Here is a 19,687-nt window from a genome sequence, read left to right as displayed (position 1 = left end):
TTTCCCTCCAGACTCAGTTGTCCTCCCCAAGCTGATGCTGGTCCATCATTTTTAGTGACTTTAACATCAATGTGGATGACCCATCCCACACCATGACCTTCCACTTCCTTGACTTTCTTCACCTCCAACCACCTTTTCCTCTACCCCACATTAGCCACTCTCTATTGGTCATACACTAGACCTTTTCAAAAGCCCAGCTGTGATTAAACCCAACTGTTCCCCCATTCCCTAGCTGCACATAAACAACTGAATATTGTAGTAGAAAGCATAGTACTCTACTTGCTGGTCTCACTTGAAAAAAAAACTATGGAAAAGAATCAAAACTGTTTTATTCACAGATGACGTGATCATCTATGTAGAAAATCCAACGAATTCTACAAAGAAGCTACTAGAACTAATGAGTAAGTTAGCAAGGCTAAAGGATACAAGATTGATATATAAATATCAATTTTATTTCTGTATTCTAAATATTCAATAGCAATGAACAATCAGAAATCAAAATGAAGAAAGAGACAATAACATCCACAACAACATTAAAACATCCACAACAACATATTAAACATGAAATAATTTGGGACAAAAAGTATATGATTCCATCTATGTAAATGTCCAGAAAATGCAATCTAACATATAGTGACAGAAAGCAGGTCAGTGGCTACCTGGGGATAATGAATGAGGAAGAGCTCACCTGAAAAAATTTCACTAAAATTTACAAGTGAATTATGCTGTACAAGAATTATACTACACAGTTGTGCTCGATTTTCTCTCCCACTGTCATTCCCTGTGAGGACTCTATGACACCATTTTCACTGTCTACAAACCTTCAGTGTCCCCTCTCTATTCTTACTTTCAGCTGATGATATTGCATTTCATTTCTTTAAGAAAATAGAAACAATTAGATGTAAACTATCATCTCCCTGCCACCAAACCCAACAAACCCTACCTGCAGCCGTATTCTCTGTTTTCCTTCTTGGTACTGTGCAGAGAATGTCTTTACTCCTATCAAGGGCCTTCCCCTTGAACTCTGCATTTATTTGCCTAATTCTCAAAACCCTGGCGCTCACAGTTTATCTTCTTCTCTCCTTGATCGTACTTATGAGCAGATAAACATGCTTTAGTGTTTCTTCTCTTTTAAAACACCTTCCCTGGGGCCAGGCCCTGTGGCTCACGCCTGTAATCCCAGCACTTTGGGAGGCCAAGGCGGGCAGATCACTTGAGGTCAGGAATTTGAGACCAGCCTGGCCAACGTGGTGAAAGCCTGTTCTCAACTAAAAATATAAAAATTAGCTGGGTGTGGTGGCACGTGCCTGTAATCCCAGCTACTTGGGAGGCTGAGGCAGGAGGATCGCTTGAGCCCGGTAGGTGGAGGTTGTGGTGAAGCGATAGTGTGCCACTGCGCTACAGCCTGGGCAATGGGAGAGAAACTCTGTCTCAAACAAAACAAAACGAAACAAAATAAACAACAACAAAAAACCAAAACCAAAACCAAAAACCTTCCCCTAACCCCAAATCTTCCTAGTAGCTACTCCCCTGCATTTTCTGTTCCCTGTGTATCCAAACTTCTACAAAGGGTTGTCTATATGTAACATCTCCACATCCTTGCCTCCCATTCTCTCTTCTACTCATTCTACTGGGTTTTTGCCTGCATCACTCCTTCAATGCCATTCTTGTTTATGTTCTGATTCCATGGACACTTTTGTAACTTTGTCTTTGGACTCTGTCTCTCAGAGTACAAAGCACACTCAGAGCACTTTGTACACACAGTACAACATTTGACGGAGTTGATCACTACACCCTGAAATACTTTCCTTACTTAGTTTCTGGGATACCTCCCACATCCTTTGATGGTTTTTCTCCTTTCTTATTCACTACTCCTTCTCAGCTGCCCATACCATTTTCACCTCCTTTGCCAAACTTTTAAATGTTGGAGTGTGCCCCAGATACGTCCTGGGACAGCATCTGTTCTCATTCTCTGCTCAGGTGATTTCATTCAGTCCTAATGTTTTTCATATACTTAAGACTCACATATTTAAACTTTGTATGAAAGACAAAAGGAAGGAGAAAAAAGCATAAAATAAACTTTTTACCCTGGTCTTACCCCTGTACTCCAGATTCTGTATACATTAGGCATACTTGACATCAATAGGTATCAGAATATTTACATGTCCTAAACAGAACTTTTAATTGCATCCTTGTATTAGTCGCTGTTCAGTGGTGAGAAACAGAAACTGCTTAGTTATTTAGAGGAGAAAAGGATGGGACACAGGGAATTAAGAGTTTACAAAAATCAGTGGAAGGGCTGGAAGAACAGGCTATAGCCTCGGGCTGTAGGAATGACTACCAGGACTCTATCACTAAATAGGCCCATTAGGGGTACTGTGACCTCTGCCCTCAGACAGAAAAGTGGGTCATCAGGAAGCCTCCGCTAGGATGATTGGCTTCAAGAATAGAACAACGCCCAGGACCTCCCCGCCCGGCCCCGCGCCAGAGCCCCGCCCCGCCCTCCAGCCGCAGCCGGGCCTGGCCGCCTGCTGCGCCCGGTTGCGCCCGGGACCCGCGCCATTTCCTGCGGCTGTGCGCGCACCTCGACTGCACGCCCGATATCTGGGGGCTGCACCACTGGAGCGTCTGGCTCACCCCTTTCTCGCGCCGCGCAACTCGCCTCTTCGACGCGGCCTTCTTCCTATGCTGCCTGCGCGAGCCGCCGCCAGTCTCCTCCGACTTGGCGGAGGTGGTGGGCTGCCAGTGGTCATCTCCATCAAAGGCAACTGAAAGTTTCTTATCAAAAGAAATTTGGCTGGCACCCCCACAGTTCTACGAAATCAGAAGACTTGAAAATTTTGCCTCTCTCTGATTTGCACAAATTTTGTTTGGATCGTGCATTAGAAGGACTGGAAAGATGGCTACCGATCACCTTGTTAACTGCTGATGGGATGCTCTAGCTTTTACCAGGTGATGAGCTATACTTAGAATATTCAGACTTTTTAGAAAATCTTTTGTCTGCTGAAAAAAAGACTGAAGAAATCATAAAGGAAGGCAAGCAATTTCACTGGAAAGTGATATACAATCGCCATCTTTATGATACTCACGTGACTGTTCAAAGTATAAACACGTTTATCCTAAGAACTCCGTAGTAAGAGCCGTTTGTAGGGTGCTCATGCTTGTTTGTAAACTGGTCTATTTGAAGTCCTTGTGAATAATAAGGGTTGAATTTCAACTTGCTTGAAACTTAAGGAAGTGTGTGCCTATAAAAGTTATACGGCTGGGTGCGGTGGCTCACGCCTGTAATCCTAGTACTTTGGGAGGCCGAGGCGGGTGGATCACTTGAGATCAAGAGTTCGAGACTACCCTGGCCAACATGGTGAAACCCGTCTCTACTAAAAATACAGAAATTAGCCGGGCGTCATGGCGCACGCCTGTAATCCCAGCTACTAGGGAGGCCGAGGCGGGAGAATTGCTTGAATCCGCGAGAGGGAGGTTGCAATAAGCCGAAATTGCACCACTGCACTCCAGCCTGGGCGACAGAGTGAGATTCCATCTCAAAAAAAAGGGGGGGGGGTTATTATAATGCAGAGTTTCTAATTTCAGGGAGCTCTCTTGCTTATTTATTTTATTTTTTTAGAAAAAGACCTTTATTCAGCATCACGATCAGACTGTTATATTTAGCAATCAACAGCATGGGTGCAAAAAAAAAATCTACATTTAAAACCCTTTGTTAGAATGCTTTATACTTTCCGCAGAACAGAAACTAAAATAACCTGTTATACAATTAGTCACAAATACCGTTCTCGAGTTTTTTGCCCATATACATGAGTATTTGTCTAAAACATGTCTTCTTTGTAGCAGCTAGGCCCTGCCACCACTGTGCTTGGCTGAGTTCACAAATCTGTTGTAACCTGTAGCTTCCCTGGCACTTCTCTGGCTCTCCTCTCCTGCTAAGCTTTGTTTCCTAATTTAAATCTTCTGCCACTGCCACAGCTACTGCTGCTACTGGAACCGCCATAGCCACCTTGGTTTCATGGTTTGGCAAAGTATTGGCCTCCACCATCATAGGGGCCAGAGCTTCTGCCTCCAAAATTTCCTCCCTTCATGGGTCCAAAATTTGAAGACTGATTGTTGTAATTGCCAAAATCATTGTAGCTTCCACCACCTGCAAAATTGCTTCCATCATTACCAAATCCATTATAGCCATCCCCACGCCACCATATCCACCACCACCACCACAGCTGCCACCAAAGCCACCACGATCAATGAAGTTTCTTCTATGACCAAAGTTGTCATTCCCACTGAAACCACGTCCAAGACCACTACCAAAGTTTCCAGAACCACTTTGTCCTCTTTGGCTGGATGAAGCCAGTCGCCATCTCTTGCTTTGACAGGGCTTTCCTAACCTCACAGTTGTGGCCATTCACAGTATGGTATTTCTGAATGACAAGCTTATCCACAGAGTCATGGTCGTCAAAGGTTACAAAGGCAAAGCCCCTTTTCTTGCCACTGCCTCGGTCAGTCATGATTTCAGTCACTTCTATTTTTCATACTGTTCAAAATAATCTCTTAAGTGATGTTCTTCAGTATCTTCTTTAATGCCACCAACAAATATCTTTTTCACAGTTAAGTGGGCACCTGGTCTTTGAGGATCTTCTCTTGAGACAGCTCTCTTTGGTTCCACAACTCTTCCATCCACCTTGTGTGGCCTTGCATTCATGGCTGCATCCACCTCCTCCACAGTGGCATATGTGACAAACCCACAACCCCTGGAGCGCTTGAAGTTTGGATCTCTCATTACCACACAGTCCGTGAGCATTCCCCATTGCTCACAATGGCTCCTCAGGCTCTCATCGGTTGTTTCAAAGCTCAACCCTCCGATGAAGAGCTTCCTCTGCTGTTCAGGCTCTTCAGGAGACTTTGACTTAGACATGACGGAAGGGAGAAGAGAGACTTTAACGATGCTTCTTCGGCGGCGTCCATGGGCAGAAAGGCCCTTATTTTATTCTTTAAACCTTACAGTGTGCCACATGTATGAAGTTTGTAAAGTATTAATGATCTTGTTAACCAAAACAAGAAAAAAAATTTCACAAGGGTTCCCACTTCTGTATTGTTTTATTATCTCAAAAGTTTAAATAAGATGTTCTGCTGCTGTTGTTCTCGATGTCCACTGTTTTAGCACCTTCCCTGATGTGCTTAGGAAGTTGATCGATGAATTTCTTAGACTTTCTGTTGGAATTACTTTAAGGGTGTCTTATTAGATGGTGAAAATTAGACTGAGACACCCTTCAAGTGACCATGTCATTGTTTTCTTGCTATGTCTTTAGCTTGATGATTAAGATACAATTCTTTTAAAAACCAAATAGCATTAGTTATGTTTCCCAAATTAGAAATCTATTTTAGTTAATGTTTTAAAGAAACACGAAGCCATAACAAAAATGATTATTGATTTTACTCCTGAGTGTTAATGAATGTAAAGAGGTTACAGATGTAGTGTTTAATTAATGATGTTTATTTTTTCTATATTTAACATAAGTAATTTTTCATTGTCTTTATAGAGGAATGTTTATTGATTAAAGGTGAGAAATGATAGTTAAGACACCAATTCTGTGTCAAGATATTTGACTGTATTATGCATTGTACAATTGACTTCATTTTTCATGAAATGCCTTAGTTTTCCTACTATAAAATAAAGACAATGATGAATTAAAACAAAACAAAACAAAAGAATAGAACACCATATCTGCAGCCCAGGGAAGCTGAGCCACTACCACTGCCACCATAAACTGACTCTCAACAACCATGAAACTAGAGACTGAGACATGGAAACACTGACTTAGGTTGCTGCAATTATTGCAAAAGTCCCTTGACTGCCATCTCTGTCTCCTCTGCCCCCTCCTCAAACTTGCATATACACACACACACTCCAGCCAACACATAACACTTGGTATGTGCAAAGCACTATTCCAAGTTCCATTCTTATTACCATTATTATGCCATTTTACAGAGGAGTAAACTGAGGTAGAGAGAGGTTAAGTAGCCTAAGATTACAGTTAGTGAGTTGTATATGCTATTATCTGCCCTGCTCTTATCTCTGAACATTTCTTTGTCAGTTTTCCACGTATCTAGAATTCTTCATGAACATATTTTTAATGACTGTATAAGATGCTATCATATGTATTTGCCACAAGTTATTTGGCCATTCTCTTATCTTGCATATTTAGATTTATTTCCAATTTTTCTTTATGAACAGTAACTGCAATGAGCACTCTGCATACAAATTATTTTGCCTGTTTCTGATCATTTTCTTAGGATACACTCCTTAAAATTCATCTCTTGGGTCATAGGCTATGAAGATTCCTAAAAACAGTATTTGAGGGTCAGCAGTTGTGAATATTTTTAATCCACTTGAGTATATTAATGGGCATACCAACCAGTAATATGCAAGAGTACTCGTCTCACTGTACCCTCCACACTTAAACCGGGCATTTTCATCTTTTCAAGTTTTTGCTGTAAGTATGCTGCATGTAATATTGGCATGCTCATACTAAAAATGTGTTCATTGTTTTTCTGAAATTCCAACTTAACTGTGTCTCCTGTATTTTATCCAGCAACCTCCTACTTGATGTGGATGTCCAAACTCTCTTCTTTTTTGAGGTATTCCTCCATTGTGAGCCTGGAAAACAAGGCTGAGGCCTCTTACTGTGGAAACTAAGGGAAGCACATATTCCCTCTCCACAAGCCGTGAGTGGTCAGGGAGTCCATAGGGGACCCAGGCTTTTACTGAAGACTTTGGATCTTGAGAGGTTTATACAAAAAGTGGCCATTTTGAATTCATTCATAGAAACTGCATCTAGCAGACCAGAATGTCAGATCAGTGGAGTCCAGAGGTAGCAGTGTTTTGTGGTGGTGGTGTGTAGAGGCAGTGAAGGTGGTTGCTGCCAGTAGTGACATACCAACCAAGCTGGTCCTATGGCAAATCTTGACTGGGGTCCTCCCATGATTCCTGATCATTTCTTTATCCTGGTTTACCTGCCTTTCTGTTGATTCTGTGAAATGCCCAGTAATTTGCTAAATTCAGCCAGAGTCAGTTTCTGTCTTTTGCAACCAAGATCCCTGACATTTATAAATACAAGCCCAGATAGGCTGGAGAAAATTTGAAATCATGATATTTCCAAACTCCTTTTGTATTCCTAAAATTGGAATTTTAAAAATTCTCCTCACCAAATGACTGTTGTTCAAGGGAAAGGGATTTGGCATTTTCCAAAATAAGCACTAGATGGTGCTATGAGGTAATATGTTCTTGATTGTGTCGTTGCCCAAATAATAAGGATTAAGATCGCCAATAACACTATCACCAAGGATACTGTCAACAAGAATAGCTAAAATTAATTGAGTGCCTCATATATGCCAGAAACTGTTCTACATGTTTGATAGAGTTGTAAACCAAAAATAAAATTCTAACCCCCCAACGAACTGATGGACTCTCCCCTTGGCTAAGTGAATTCCAAAGCTAACTTGAAAAACTAGTTCAGGCCATGATGGGAAGTGGATGTCAGACATGCTTCATTATAACCTTCTCCATTTTGGAATTCAGGCACAGCTGACCAGCATTAATATCAATACAGAGACATTAAGACTGATAGAGGCCAGGCGCAGTGGCTCACGCCTGTAATCCCAGCACTTTGGGAGGCCAAGGCAGGTGGATCACCTGAGGTCAGGAGTTCGAGACCAGCCTGACCAACATGGTGAAATCTCATCTCTACTAAATACAAAAAATTAGCTGGGTATGGTGGAGCATGCCTGTAATCCCAGCTACTTGGGAGGCTGAGGCAGGAGAATCACTTGAACCCGGGAGGCGGAGGTTTCAGTGAGCCAAAAGATTGTGCCACTGCACTCCAGCCTGGGAGACAAGAGCGAAACTCTGTCAAAAAAAAAAAAAAAAAAAAAAACAGAAGACTGATAGAACAGACTCTTTAAGTTTGATAAGAAACATTTACAATCTATTCTCTCTGAAGCCTGCTACCTGGAGGCTCCATCTACATGACAAAACCTTGGTCTCCACAATCCCTTATAGTAACCTAGACATTCCTTTCCATTGAGTTCAAGTCTTTAGATAATAACTCTTTCAACCAATTGACAATCAGAAAATCTTTGAATCCGTCTATGACTTAGAAGCAACCCCCTCACCTCTGCCCCTGCTTCCAGATGTCTCCACTTTTCCAGATAGAACCAATGTACATCTTACCTGTATTAATTGATATGTCTCCTTAAAATGTATAAAACCAAGCTGTAGCCCAACCACCTTAGGCACATGTTGTCAGGATCTCCTGGGGCTTGTGTCATGGGCCATTGGCCACTCATATTTGGCTCAGAATACATCTCTTCAAATATTTTACAGTTTGACTCTTCATTGACAGAGTGAACTCATTTCTTACAACCAATAAAGCAAGTAATTTTATTAACACATTTTACAGAAGAAGAAATCAAGGCACATTCAGTTTAGCTAACTTATCCAAGATCAGAAAATCATTTACTGATGAAGATAAGATTTGAACCAAAGAAGCCTGGCTCCAGAGGCTGTACTCTGAACCAAAATGCTCTACTACCTGTCATAATTATATAATATAGCCAACATTTACTGATGGTCAACAGTGAGCCAGGCATTTTGCACAATGGAGTCATTATTGTCATTTTCCATATGAGAGAACTGAGGCTCCAAAAGGCTAAGTAATTCATGTTTCCATAGACACAGAGACAAAGCTGAGAGCATTTGTAAATGTAATTCCATGATGTTAGTAATGAAACAAAAATAAATACATAGATAAAATACTAATGTTTGTCACTTTAGAGAGTAATTCCACTTCGGGCAGAGGGAAAGACATACTTTGAAAATGATTGATTTACATTCCAATTGTTCTGTGATAAAATAAAAAAAATACGATTGGCATGGTAAATGATTCCTTTTCATTTCAGCTCTCCAGTGTGGACAAAATATTTTCCCTCTTTTGATATTTCCCTTTAGGAGCCAAAGATGGTATGAAAGCCAAAGGTAGAATTAGAGCCTGGCTTATTTGGGCTTTTGCATTTCTCATTATGAGGATGAGTATGTCTCATGATCAAAGTAGATGAATTAGGCAGCACCCAAAACATGTAACTTAGGTAGGCTCTGGGCAGGAACCGGCCCTCCTAACAAAATGATTGTAATATTTGTCTGGAAATGTGAACTAAGTTAAATAGCTAAGAAAAGTTTGAGGCAGAGGAGTAATGCTATCAAAATGTATTATAAAACTGCAACATTTAAAGCAGTGATAGTGCTGCAAGAAGAGGCAGATCAATGGGTCAGATAGAGAGCCTACAAACAAAATAAAGCAAAAATATGTGTGTATATGTACAAGTGTATACATACATATATATGAATTTATAAGGTAAAGGAAAGATCACAATTCAATGGGAAAGGGAAGGATTATTCAATAAGTGGTACAGGGATGATTTGCAATCTGGGAAAAAACAATCACATCATTTACTGAAATAAGTTACCATTTATTTCTCCCAACTGAAACCTCCTTTGCGAAAAATATATCAGTGAGAAAATTATGGCAACGTGGTGGGGGACTGGAGATCTGATCTGGCCAACCTCCCTTTTGCCTTTAGCCTTCAAGCTGCTTTTAATTAATCCCAGGCTTAAGCCAAGCTAACTTTGGGAGGCATTTAGTTTATAGCTTAAATGATAATAGTTTTTCACCATAACTCAACCGCCTTTGTAAAGCTAAGGACAGACCACCAGGCTAAGAGGATAAGAGGAGCCTGAATTCTGCTAAGGTGCAGACGTAAACAATTACCCACCATTATTCCCGGGGTCACAAGATATGCAACTTTCCCAATTACTGCTGCAGATGACATCCCTATTGCAGAACTTAAGATTGGCCTTTTGAAATACCTTTTCAGGTTCGTTGCATGTCTGACACCGATAGTTCCACCTGGACCTGTCAACCACTCCTGTGGTCCTACCCAGAAGCAACTCGGGGCAAGAAGACAGCTTCGACTCCCTATGATTTAATCTCTGATCCAACTAAACTGCACTCCCCATCCCTAGCCCCCTGCCCACGAAATTATCTTTGAAAAACCCCTAACCTCCAACACTTCCGCCTCTGGTCAATTAAACTCTTTCTTTACTGTAATGTCTTGAATTTATTTTGTTTTTGCACTGGGCAGGAAGAAGCCTTAGGTCAGTTACATAACTGCAACTTTGTATCTTTTGACAAACATCTCCCCATTCTCAACCCCCACCGCCACCCCCAGCCTCTGGTAACCACCATTCTATTCTTGCCTCTTATGAGTTAGATTGTTTTAGATTCCACACATAAGTGAGAACATGTGGTATTTGTCTTTCTGTGCCTGGCAGCAAAGATGTTTTAAAAATCATGACCCTCAACATTATAAAGCTCTTTCATGTACTGGTGAGGAGGAAAAATTGCTCTGGCCTTTCTGGGTGGCAGTTTGGCAAGATGAAAGAACCTTAAGAAATTTTGGGTCTTTTGTCCTAAAAATGTCATGTCTAGCAATTTTTCTTAAGGAAATAGTGGTAGTACAGATAAAGATTGTGGTACAACGATATTATTCATGTCAGCCTTGTGAATAACTAGAGGAGAACCATTAAGAGAATAGTTACATTATGGGACAACCATATGATAGTATGTCATGCAGCCATCAGAAATGATGTTTACAAAGATTTTTTTAATGACACAGGAAACCATAGATAATAAATTAGATAATCAAGATAAACAAATTTCAAACACTCATCAGACCTATAAACAGGTAACAGATTTATTCAGTGATTAAAAACCTCCTTAACACCCGTATTCCTTGCCTGCACCTTTAATAAAGAAGAGTCATTTTGTGATGAAACAAACTATAGGAAGTTTGAGGTTCAGGTTCTGGACCATCACAGCCCTGGAGATAAGTAAGGTTTGTCTTCCCCTTCCCCTTTATATGCTTTTGATTATCTCGGGGCACTATTTTCTCTTTCCAGTGGCCTCCTGCTATCGCTTTCCCCTCTGGCAAAATTTTTTCTAAGGCAAAGAGCAAGTAAACTAATTTATACACACTTATACTTGGCTGAAAATATATACTTTTTTCCCAGGAATATTTGCATGCTAATAGAGGCCAAAGCCTAAGCTAATAGAATGAATCCCTGATAGCCTGGCATTCAAAGCCATTCACTACAACCCCCTACCAGTCTTCTCACTACTCCCCTATGTAAACTACGCTACAGAAACAGTCTCTTGTTCTTCCAGACCAAGGGATCTACTTATTGCACCCTGTTCGCTGCGTCTTCCACCACCAAGTGCTGGAGTTTCCCAGGATTCCCTTCCATTTAGAAGCTTTCTTGCCTACCAACTCAACTCTTACTTATCCTTCAGGCCCACCTACATCCACCACATCAGTTCAGGCCATTTTGAAAAACACAAGGTATTTCAAAAGGATCCACCACACCTACATCCACCACATCACTCGTGAATTCTTCTTTCATTTCTTCTTTAACTCAGTTTCATTTATTTTTTAATTCTTTAATTGAGCACCTACCATCTTCCTGGCACTGTTTTAGGTACAGGAGACATGGTGGTGGTTAAAACATACATGGACCCTGGCGTCATGAAACTTAGTTTATTGGGAAACATCAACATCAAATAAGTAATCAAACACATGTAATAATTGTACATTGTGATAAATGCAGTGAAGGAAAAAACAGGGTGCAGTGAGAGAGTAATGAGGTCAGGAGAAAACAGCTTCCTTGAGTAGCCCAACTGTCCCTGACCTCTCCCTAAGTTAATCCCCTAAAGACTTACTGTGTTCAGATACCCACTCAAATATGTATTTGCCATCCTCTATGCACCAAGCTCTGTGCAATAATAATACTGGGTACCACTGATGGAGCAGTTGCTATATGTCAGACACTGTGCTGTGCACTTCATATATTTCATTTCATTTAGTCCTTAAAATGACTCTTTGAGAGGAGTATTATTATTATCTCCATTTTACAGTTGAGATGACTGAGTCACAGAGTGGTTCAGGCACTTTCCCAAGGGTCATTCATTTAGTTAGTGACAAAGCTGGGACTTAAATCTAGGTTGTCCGGATCTCGAGTTCACTCACTTAACTGCAATACTCTATTGTACTCTGTAAGATGTGTACATGTGGTATATGTGTGTGTTGGAGAGGATACACAGTTGAAGAGAGTAGCCTAATTGCTGGTTTGCCCTGCATGTACTGACCATATCATGCCATACCCGAATGCTCTCCTTGGTGCCCAAGGAAAGGCAAAGAAATCCACTCTTCTGGAAGTCGGGGGATGGGGTGCGTGGGCAGTGGGGTTCACAAGATGGATCTTGGCTGAATTCGTATTTGTTTGACAGAGAAGGGAAGAGATTGAGAGGCTTTGAGAACAGCCTGTCCAAAGGCACAGAGATGGAAAGAACATGATACGTTTAAGAATGAGCAATCTGCTGTGACCATGCTTGGGGCTAGGGCTAGGGCAGTGGAGGCGGGAGGCCGGGGGGTGCAGAGTTAGATTCTTCCTTCCATTTTTGGAAATAGATGTCCTCTTCCCCCAGGGAAGGTGTCCATTTTTTTCATGTTGAAGGCAAAGCCGGGCATTTGAGGAAGGTACGGAGACAGAAGGTCACATACCACCCCTCTGCTTTCCAGAGAGTGAAAGATGGTAATCGTAGGAAACACGATAAAACTGTTAAAGGCACACTACATAAATTGTGAGATAAGTCATGGCTGTGTTTTTTAGGGGACAGTCTAAAAACTGAAAATTTGTCCTTAAGCTAGAAAATTAAAACTTTCCACTAGCAAGCAATCTGTGGTCTCCCTTGGCTCCTGCAAATCCTTTCAATGACTTTATCCTGGGTAACTGACATGATTTTTGCTAATAGAACTATTCCAGATTTTAGGGAATGTACTGTCCCATGCCTCTACTTTCTGGTATCCCCCTTAGTTTTCACAAACGCACTGAGCACAGACTGGTGCCTCAATTTCCTCAACTGCAGAAAAAGGGCAGTAATCGTCCCTATCTCAGAGTTGTTGGGAGGATTAAATGAGATATTGGAAGGAAATAAAGTTCTTAGCACAGAGCCTGGCCCATAGTAAGCATACCCTATCAATGTTAATATAATTACTGAGATTTGTTGGTTGAGTGTGGGTTGTTTTTTTTTTTTTTTTTTTGGTTTGGTTTGTAAATAGTAAGCTGGGAAAATAGGCATTTGATGAGGGACAAAGGAATCATTTCGTTCTTAATAGTCCTAAACGCAGACAACTTCTAAGGTCAGCCTCATTGGGGTTATTGTAATCATTATGAACTTAAGAAAGGTTCTTAACCAGTCACTAAAACAATTCCCATCTCCACTGGCTTTCTTCTTTATCAAGGGCTAGCACAAAACCCAAGAGATCACCCGCCTGTTTCTCCATGGAAATCAGCCCATATAAACTTCAAACTGAACAGGCCATACCTTCTTGTTTCGTGGCTCTTTTTTCTTGGCCTCGGGAAGTATCCCACTGATTCTCAATCCTGGTCTCAGCATTAACCTCCTCCTATCTCTGCTCTTTTAAGTTGATACACTTCATTACCTATGGTTACATAAACTATAAGATGGCCAAACTGGAAAGAGCCTTGATAAAAATTAGTCACACTCCTTTCCCTCATTTTAGAAAGGAGAATGTACTAGAAATGGGGGATGGCTGATTTAGCCAAGGTCACACATTGAGTTTGTGGCAGAGCCCTGTTTAGGGCCTGGAGGCTTTGAAAATACAGCACTGCATTAGTTCTCTAGGTTCATGAGGCAGACAGCCCTCAGTGTTGACAGCAGTGTCAAAATGATTTGCCAGACACATCTCATGGGTATAAATTAATATCAATTCATGAGAGTGCCCAAACACAGCTATGAACTATTATCCCACTATGACTATCCCACAGAAGTGTTTCAGGACTCCCAGCCTGACCCAGAAGGAGAGCTAACCTTGGACAGGAATGAAGCCTGATTTTGGTGTGTGCTCATCACACCTTTCTCTTTCCCTGGAGTAATTTGGCACCCACTCTGGAGAGCAATTACACAGCCAGGAGGAGAAGAGAGCCTGAAGAGCTGTTTTGTTCTTTTATGGTGCCTTGTGCATGGTAGGCACTAGATAAACAATTGTTGAACTGAATTTCATTTAGCTCTGAGGGGACGTATTCACCACAGTGTACATGAAGATGTGTGCTGGATTGCACATTGAGAACACCCTTGATAGTGAGAGGTGACAGCGTGCTGGCAGTCCTCACAGCCCTCGCTCGCTCTCGGCGCCTCCTCTGCCTGGGCTCCCACTTTGGCGGCACTTGAGGAGCCCTTCGGCCCGCCACTGCACTGTGGGAGCCCCTTTCTGGGCTGGCCAAGGCTGGAGCCCACTCCGTCAGCTTGCAGGAAGGTGTGGAGGGAGAGGCGCGAGCAGGAACCGGGGCTGCGTGAGGCGCTTGCGGGCCAGCTGGAGTTCCAGGTGGGCGTGGGCTTGGCGGGCCCCACACTCGGAGAAGCCGGCCAGCCCTGCTGGCCGCGGGCAATGAGAGACTTAGCACCCGGGCCAGTGGCTGCGGAGGGTGTACTGGGTCCCCCAGCAGTGCCAGCCCACTGGCGCTGTGCTCAATTTCTCACCGAGCCTTAGCTGCCTTCCCGCGGGGCAGGGCTCCGGACCTGCAGCCCGCCATGCCTCAGCCTCCCACCCACTCCATGGGCTCCTGTGCGGCCTGAGCTTACCCAACGAGCACCACCCCCTGCTCCGCGGCGCCCAGTCCCATCGACCACCCAAGGGCTGAGGAATGTGAGCACACAGCACGGGACTGGCAGGCAGCTCCACCTGCAGCCCTGGTGCGGTATCCACTAGGTGAAGCCAGCTGGGCTCCTGAGTCTGGTGGGGACGTGGAGAGTCTTTATATCTAGCTCAGAGATTGTAAACACACCAATCAGCACCCTGTGTCTAGCTCAAGGTTTGTGAGTGCACCAATCGACACTCTGTATCTAGCTGCTCTGGCGGGGCCTTGGAGAACCTTTACGTCTAGCTCAGGGATTGTAAATACACCAATCAGCACCCTGTGTCTAGCTCAAAGTTTGTGAGTGCACCAATCCACACTCTGTATCTAGCTGCTCTGGTGGGGACGTGGAGAACCTTTATGTCTAGCTCAGGGATTGTAAATACACCAATCAGCACCGTGTGTTTAGCTCAAGGTTTGTGAGTACACCAATCAACACTCTGTATCTAGCTGCTCTGGTGGGGACGTGCAGAACCTTTATGTCTAGCTCAGGGATTGTAAATACACCAATCGGCACTCTGTATCTAGCTCAAGGTTTGTAAACACACCAATCAGCACCGTGTGTTTAGCTCAAGGTTTGTGATTGCACCAATTGACACTGTGTCTAGCTGCTCTGGTGGGGCCTTGGAGAACCTGTGTGTGGAAACTTTGTATCTAACTAATCTGATGGGGACGTGGAGAACCTTTGTATCTGGCTCAGGGATTGTAAACACACCAATCAGCGCCCTGACAAAACAGGCCACTCGGCTCTACCAATCAGCAGGATGTGGGTGGGGCCAGATAAGAGAATAAAAACAGGCTGCTCTAGCCAGCAGTGGCAACCGGCTCCGGTCTCCTTCCACACTGTGGAAGCTTTGTTCTTTCGCTGTTTGCAATAAATCTTGCTACTGCTCAGTCTTTGGGTCCATGCTGCTTTTATGAGCTGTAACACTTACTGCGAAGATCTGCAGCTTCACTCCTGAGCCCAGCAAGACCACAAGCCCACCAGGAGGAATGAAGAACTCCAGACGCGCTACCTTAAGAGCTGTAACACTCACCGCGAAAGTCTGCAGCTTCACTCCTGATCCAGAGAGACCAGGAACCCACCAGAAGGAAGAAACTCCAAACACGTCTGAACATCAGAAGGGACAGACTCCAGACGCACCACCTTAAGAGCTGTAACACTCACCGCTAGGGTCCGCGGCTTCATTCTTGAAGTCAGTGAGACCAAGAACCCACCAATTTTGGACACAATAGCTCATTCAAAATGGGGAGGTGAATTAAATGTCTGCCAGATGTTAAGGAAAGACATGCTCATGCCTAGAATCTCAGGAAAATAAGGGGAACACAGTTCATCCTTATGTCAATGCTCCTCAGAAGTACTGCCAAGGCCAACGAAAAACCCTAGGTTCTCTGAAATGTGTGTACCAACCACTTTCATGGAGTTTGTTGGGCTTTTGGTTTTGTTTTGGTAGATTTGGTTGAAACCTTCTTTTTTTCACCCTATAGCCTCCTCATTAGAGAAAATAGCCCTCCATCCACATTCCTTTACCCCATCTCAGGCTTTCTTAGTTTGAGCAAAAGAGGATTTAGAAAACTTAAAAGCTATTGCTAAATATCAATATAGTAATATCAACTCTTAAGAGCAATTTGACAGTGAAAATGCAGCTACCTCCAGTGTGTATACATATTTAAGGGTTTTGTATGAGACACAGATGCAGAAATCTACCTGATTTTTTTTTATATAACAGCTTTATTGAGCTATAATTCACATATCATAAAATTCACTCCTTTAAAGTGCATAATTTATTTATTTTTTGTATATTCACAGAGTTGGCCAACCACCACCATCACTATCCAATTTCAGAATGTTTTCATCACCCCGAAAGAAAAGCCTGTACCTATTAGCTGTCACTCTTCATTTCTTCCTCTCCTAGACCATGGCAACCACTAATCTGCTTTCCATCTCTATGAATTTGCCTATTCTGGAAAATATGTAGTCTTTTTTATCTGAATGTCATGCTCCAGTAATGAGCTCTCTATGTTGTCCTCTGAGCAGTTTTGTCTACATCATCTTCTAGGCAACAAGCACAAGAGAAGAGGCCACCAGGACAGGGGAGTTAGGAATGTACCCAGAATAATGAACACTTGAAAAGTTGGTATCACAAAGGTTATCACTTTGTCACCCAGTCTAGGCTTCAGTGACCAGGCAGATCTGAGATGATGCAATCATGGGACAGACCTCAGGGTTAGTGCAGTGCGGAGTAGCTGAGGCCTTCGAATCTATCTCCACAGCCTGTCAGGGTGCAGCCCCAGGTCTATTCCTTGCTCAATTCAGACTATGGGGCAAACAGAGCTGCTCAGAACCTTTGTTAGCAGGAAGTATAAAGGAATACAGCTGGAAGATATGCTTGATGGTAAAAGCATCACGTTTCTTGTCCTGGTCACCATGGCAATCTAGACAGCCCCTAATCTCAAGTCAACATAGTCACATTCTGCTTCTCCCTCTCTCCTTTAAGGCAGATTTCTTCTGTTGAGAATGCTAGAGGGATAAGGAAATTGGGGAGCTGGCCAATCTTAGGATCCCCCTAAGATATGAAACCTTTCCAGTTGCATTCCTTCTATTTGCAGGGATCAGTCTCAAGCTACCTGCTCCAGTGGAGTGTTGTGTTTCATTTAGTTGCGTTGCTGTCCCCAGGACACATACTGCCCTTTCTTTCCCCTCCAAACTGAGCTCCCCTCTCTTGTTCTTTCTCTTAAAGGCAGTGTCATAGATCCATTTCCTCTGGCTGGAAACTCTATGGTCACCTTTAACTCATCCATTTCCTTCATACCCAACAAAGCATCAGTTTTGAGACTCTGTCACCTTGATGACAGTCCTTACTGGACTCCCTGCCTCTATTTCTGCTTCTTAGCATATCAGCCTCCACACCACTCTCAGATGAATCCTGTCAGACATTACTTTTGGCATGTCATGATCATGCTGAGAAGCTGTTAAAGATACCCCATCCCATTCCTGCCTTAGCAATCAACTGGGAAGCTCAGCCCCATGGATTCAGCATCAGCTACCATGCATCAGCAGAGCTTCCGTCTGTTCCTTCTCCCTGCCTCTGTCTTGCTCATGTGCCTTAGAGCTCATAGACTTAATTGTCAATACCCCTCCTCCCCTCGCCCACACACAAATGGACACAAATGCACATGCATGCATGGTGTCCTAATGGCCCCAAATTTCATGTAGTTTCTCCGGCAAAAAGCACAATCAACCCACTTATTGAGCACCCATTTCATGCCAGGTGCTGCATCTTCATCATCTCCTCCAATCCATGGTAGTAAATGATACTCTTATATATCACAGAGGAAAAAACTGGGGCTCAGAGAGCTTAAGAGAATTGATTAAGCACCAGAGCTGGCATTGGAGCCAAGATTTACTCTGACTCCAAAAACATTTAACCACCAGGTTAAAAGACCAACAGTATCAAAGCCAAACTTCCTCCTGGCATTTAAAGTTTTCAAAAAACCAGTCCCATGAATCACCAATGCACTCCATCTGCTCCTGTCATTTTGTTTCAGATGGGTAGTCTTGTCTCCCCAACTAACAAAGAAGATCCTTAGGGCAGTGATAAAGGCTTTACTTGTCTTGGGGTCCCTCACAGAGATTAGAGAAGGATGCAAAGCATTAGTTCTTGTGGGATGGAATAAAAATGCTTAAAATGCAGTACATGAGATGGTAAGCCTTGCAGAGCAGGCTGTGACCTGTCCTGTGACCTATTATTACAAGTGAAGCACAAACACTTCTAGCAGAAACAAACTAGAAATGCTGCCCAAAAATCCCAATCCAAACTTTGAGAGGAGGTAATAAAACAGAAAAATACATAGACTATCAATGGAAGGATATAGAAGGAACTAATAATAGTGCTTGCCTCTGGTAAGGGAACTTGGGTGGGAACAGACATAGGAAGGAGGTTTTTCCCTGAATGTCTTTTGTACTTTTTGAGTTTTGAAATGTAGAAATACCCTAATAATTTAAAAAGTAAAAAATAAAAATAAAAAATTTTAAAAGGAAAATTGCATAGCTGAATGAGATATAGGATGGTATGGTTTTCACTTTTGTCCTGAAATGGTTTTATTTACTGTACTACTCTATAAAACAGATCCCACTGCATTTTATCTAGCTCTAGGATCTGAGGTCAGTACCCTAAGATGCAGGAAATATGTTTCAAGCATTTCAGGGCATCACAATATTTAACTGCTCCCCTCAACTTGACCACAGTCTTTGTTTATCCTTTAGAGTCACCAGAGCACAGAAGTCTGCATATGTTGGAAATAGATGGGAAGGAAGCTGACACCGTATTCTATAAATCTGCAGGAAGATGGATTCTTCTGTTACCTTCAGAAGTACCTCCCAGCCTCAGGAGCTGGGGTTACTTGCATACAACTATTTGGGAGTCTGGGCCTGAGCGGCAGCCTCATGTCTAGGACGACAGTGCTGAATGATTTGGACGTGGCAATGGGAAAAAATAAGTGCAAATCAAGTTGACTTAGCCACAGTCCTTGGGATCTCCCAGAAAAAACACTTACCAGACTGACAGATGAGATAGAGGAGGATGGCCAAGTCAATTTTTTTTTTGCCTAATAAAATAATCAAAATAATTTTGTTGGTTGAGAGAATCTGAGATTGAGCAGTTTAAAAGTACAAAGTAAGTAACATCATAAAATGATGCAAGATGCGTTTTGATCTTGGGCTGTACTATATAAATAATTTTTATTTACTTTTTGGGGTAAATAAAAATTAACAGGGATTCAGACACCCCACCAAACCTTCCAAGCCTAATATTCATGTAAGTTTTTAAAGTTCCCTTGGTGCTGCAACCAAGTTCA

The 19,687-nt window shown here is 42.6% G+C and overlaps 2 pseudogenes; one reads left to right on the top strand and one right to left on the bottom strand.

Annotated features, from left to right (window-relative positions):
* The first annotated feature begins 2,430 nt into the window (after positions 1 to 2,430).
* Positions 2,431 to 3,196, top strand: LOC115932108 (acyl-coenzyme A diphosphatase NUDT19-like; annotated as a pseudogene).
* A 595-nt stretch (positions 3,197 to 3,791) lies between these two features.
* LOC101138657 (heterogeneous nuclear ribonucleoprotein A1-like) lies at positions 3,792 to 4,918 on the bottom strand (annotated as a pseudogene).
* Positions 4,919 to 19,687: the final 14,769 nt, after the last annotated feature.

The sequence above is a fragment of the Gorilla gorilla genome, chromosome X (assembly GCF_029281585.2).
Source record: "Gorilla gorilla gorilla isolate KB3781 chromosome X, NHGRI_mGorGor1-v2.1_pri, whole genome shotgun sequence".
NCBI classification, from domain to species: Eukaryota; Metazoa; Chordata; class Mammalia; order Primates; family Hominidae; genus Gorilla; species Gorilla gorilla.
Note: the sequence above shows the minus strand (reverse complement) of the source record. Positions and strands in the feature narration are given on the sequence as shown.